Raw genomic sequence first — 4,637 nt, 5'->3', positions numbered from 1 at the left:
ATAATTACTTTATTTTGATTGCGAAGATCATTTGAAAGGGTGGGCATTAGACATGGTGAACACACAGTCATGCACGAAAATAAAAACAGTGAATATAAAAACAAAAAACAAAAAAAGTCCACTTAGCTGCATCAATTAAATGTCTGGAAAACAGTTATTTAAATTAGAAGTAGTAATCTTAATTTATGAGAGGTTGTTATGATGTATGGAGGGTCCACTATAATAGTATTCTTTATGGTTCAATCTTCACAGTTCCAGGTTCCTGTTGTTTTCCAATATTGATATATCTTTAGGATAAGACTTCTTTGCACTTCCCTCATATACTCATCAATGTTGGATATTGAGGTAATAAGTGGAAAAAATCCTAAAGAATCAAATATGTGCAATGAATATAAAATCTAGGACGAGTCACCATAAACATATATCTATATATATCTCATCAAGTTTGGATCCAATAATTTCTGATACTCTAATGAGGAAAATTATATAGTAATCTTTAGTTTCCTTCCATGTATCTCGTCATCATCATGTTAACTGACAAGAAAAGAATGAACTGTATATAGTCAGCCTCAATCGGAGGATAATTCTTTAACAAGATGATCTCTGTGGATGGCACTTTTGCTAAATCTATAATAAATGACATAGATTATAAATAAAAAGAAAAACCATGTATAAATAATGAAAGTATCAAATAATAGGATTACCTTGATAGACGTCATAACTGTTTTCAAATAGAAAATTTTGGATCTTGAGACCCATAATCAAAAAATTAAGGTAATTCACCTCCCAAGCATAAAAATTGTGTTAGGGCTATGAAGAGTATGCATGTAACTTGAATCTCAATCCCGCGATGGCATGGATAGATATGTATGAAAATAGCCTTCAAAAAGCCCGACAATTCCTCTTCTAAGTAAGAACAAGACAGTTCCTTAGGAAAATTGTAGACAAAAAGTCCCTTTTTTCCTTATCGATGCTTATCGCATATCATGTATATAGTTGTCACCTTTAATAGGCCCAAAAATGTCTCTTCTAAATAAGGGTAATAAAGTTCCTCTGTAAGGTTAAGAACATATATGTCCCGTAAAGTATCAAAGTGCAATGCTTAGCACAATTCAAAAGTTACTTGCCGCTGGTAGAAGTTATATATATCGCTGTACATTACTGAAAACTCCCGGGAGTAGGCTCATGTGCTGGCAGTTTCCGTCTTGCCCAGTGTATATCCAAGATGCAGGCGCGTGGCGTACCTCTTCCACCATAATGGACATTGCAGCATGGTATTGCGCAGAGTGTGATGATGTCATTCCGTTTACATGTTTTGTCCGCCAATCATCGCGGACTTCGTCAGAACTAGGAGGGGACAACTTTCCAGTCCTTATATAGTGCGGTATTTGCATAATCTCTTCCATTTGTCGACTTCTTTTCCTATATTCCTCCCTCCGGCCAAGCCGGATGGGGGGAAGATCAGTGACAGGAGTCGTACCTCTTTTCCTGCATGGCCCGGCTTCACAGAGCCGCTGTAGGATGAGAGGTGGAGGGGGGTGATCAAGGAGAGCCAAGGAGGGAGCGGGACATCTGCCACACCGTGACACTCCTCCCCCTTCCATTTCACAAGTGCCAGCAAGGGGGGACCCGACCGGGTTCCCTTGAAGGCACTTGTGGGCCCTGACTTAGCTACTGGGGGTCTTGTTGGCGGGATAGGCCGTCCCCATTTTGGTGTTGGCTTCCCCGTCTATACTGAATGGTGAAATTGTAGGGCTGGAGGGCGAGGCTCCATCTGAGGAGGCTCCCGTTGTCCCCGGACACCCTATTTAACCATGTGAGGGGGTTGTGATCAGTGACAATGGTGAACTCCCGGCCGTATAGGTAGGGTTGCAATTTCTTTAGGGCCCAAACTATGGCCAGGCACTCTTTTTCTACAGTAGTGTAGGCAACTTTCCTGTCCAGTAGTTTGCGGCTGAGGAAGGCAACGGGGTGTTCCTCCCCAGCCTCATTTACTTGGCTGAGAACGGCAAAGGTGGAGGCGTCTGTCTGTACCAGGAAGCGTCTGCTGTGGTCAGGGGTGGCCAGGATGGGGTTGCTTGCCAGGGCTGACTTGAGGTCATGGAAGGCGGAGTCGCAGGCCAAGGTCCAATTCACCATCCTGGGGCTGTTCTTCCGCGTCAGTTCGGTCAGGGGTTGGGCTGTGGAGCTTAAATTAGGTACAAATTTACGATAATAGCCGGCAGTGCCAAGGAACGACATCACTTGTTTCTTGGTCTGGGGGGTGGGCCAGCCATGGATAGCTTGGACCTTGGCGGGCTCAGGTTTCAATTCCCCCCCCCCCCCCTGCTCTGTGTCCAAGGTACTGCACCTCAGCCATTCCCAGCTGGCATTTGTCTGGTCTCACTGTACCGGGAATAGTACCGGGGGGAATGGCAAGGTCATGCAGAAGTGTCAAAAGATGCAGGGTATCCCTGATATTTTAAATTTATCAAACACTAAGGGCTGGAGGATCCTATCTATGTATTCACTAGATTTCTCCATAAGAGATCTCATTTCAGAGATTATGGGATGGCCGGGAGGGTCCTCAACTGACTTGTGAACCTTCAGAAGGGCATAGAAAACCGGAATGTGAGGGTGTATTATCTTCAGAAATGATATTGTTTGTTTATTAATAACGAGTTCATGATGCACTTGATCAATTATGGCAAACAAACGTTCCTTCTCTCTCTCCAAATTGATGCTTGGAATGGGAGTATACCAATCTTTTTTATTCAAAAGCTGTTTGCACATTTTGATGTATTTACTCTTGTCCATAATTACAATGTTTCCCCCTTTGTCCGCCATCTTAATCACCAAATCGAGATTCAACCGCAATTCCTGTAGGGTGTTACATTCACTAGGAGTAAGGTTATCCTTGGATACACCCTTAAGTCTCTTAATTCCTTAGTGACTGTCTTAACAAAGCATGATACTCCTGGAACAGCAGACAGAGGGAGAAATATACCAGATCTTTTAAACAAGCTTGTTTCTTTTAAAGTAGCAGTCTCGATCTGTTGTACTTGCATTTCCAATGCCTCACCGCTTGCCTCTAAAGCAAAATCTAGCATTAATGTAGGGAATTCCTACATTCCCCAGCTACAGCATCCTGGTCAGTAGTCTGTCCCTCCTCCCATAGAATCAAATCTTGTAAGGGTCTATATTCCCGTCGACTCAAGTGTGTCCGCTCCCCCAAAGAGCCTAGAGGGGAAGTTTGTGATTTCTGCTCACGGAGAACTAGTCTACGAGCAAACAAATCAATGTTTTTAACAACCTCAAAAACATTGCCCTTTAAAGTTAGACAGAAAGTAAGACCCTTACAAAGTAGGGAAAGTTGAGCTTCAGACAGCTCCATACCAGATACATTCACTACCCTCAAGGTCTCCTGTTCTCTGGGGGAATCATGTATTGGTCTATTCCGTATTTCTTGGGGAAAAGTGTGAAGATTATGTGGGTACTTGGTCCCTGTGGTGATGTCTGCATTGTTGTTCCTGAGACATACGCTACTAATTGGCTGGTGGTCAAAACCTGATCCACAGCCCCTTGGAATCCCATACCTGCTATGCCTCCTCCTTCTGCGCCTTTTGGGTCTCCCTCATTTTTTGACTGCAATGAAGTTGATGATTACAGTTGTGCAGATCTCCCCTTCAGGTTTCCCCCTGTGTTAGCCAAACTAACTTAATTTCCCTCCAGAGCCATATTTTTCCTCTTAACCGAGTCCCCCCAGCCACGTCCTCTTCCTCCCCTGGACCCTCTCCCATTACGAGGGAAAGGGGGTCTTTTCTCAGACCCAGCGGTTTCTGATCCTGGTAGACTGCTGTCCTCCTGGGTAGTATAATCCTGTGTTTGGGTATATGGCCTACGGTATTGTTGCAACCTGTTCCATCTGTAAGCATTGTCAGTGGCGTATGCTTGTCTATCTCTATCCAATTTCTCATTTTTAGATTTTACAATATCTTTATTTAGCTTTTCTACTGACGAACAAATTTCCTTTTCTTTCTGTATAATCGTTGCATTCTGTTTAAGAGGCCTCAGGGTATCAAGTGTTCCTCTCAGATCTTTCTCTAGTTCAATCATTTGTTGTTCATAAAAGTCTTGTAATAAACAGACTATATTATGAGAACATTGCTGGAGGTTGTCCTGCCACTTTTTCTTAAACTCTCCAGTTATCTCCCTGATCCTGGGAAAGTCTGTACCCTCAGGCCTCTTGGATATACTTGTTCCTTTAAGTATTTCCTAAAGTAGGAGATATTCCACCACACCCTTGACTTCTTTTCATAAAGGTCTTTCAATTGGAACATAAGTTTATACTGTTCCACTTCCCCAGCTCTATCCCCTAATACCACCCTGTCCTCCAACGTATACTATGCTGCAATCTAATTACTTCTGATATAAAGAGTTTTCAATGCTAGCATGTTCACCCACACTTAAGGGACTGTTCATTTGTTTACTATTCTGCAGGTGTCAGCTTGGCCACTGAATCTTACACCCCCCAAGGGGAATACACTCTTCATCCAACCACATTTGGTGCATACCTACTTTCAGGAATATTAAACATATATCAAGAAAGCCTCCAGCTGAGTCTTGGACCAGGAATGCCTATACCATGTCATGTATGA

The sequence above is a fragment of the Staurois parvus genome, unplaced genomic scaffold (genome assembly GCF_062004578.1).
Source record: "Staurois parvus isolate SC_StPar_1 unplaced genomic scaffold, SC_StPar_1.0 ptg000897l, whole genome shotgun sequence".
Taxonomy (NCBI): domain Eukaryota; kingdom Metazoa; phylum Chordata; class Amphibia; order Anura; family Ranidae; genus Staurois; species Staurois parvus.
The sequence above is the reverse complement of the archived record's forward strand: the minus strand, read 5'-3'. Positions refer to the sequence as shown.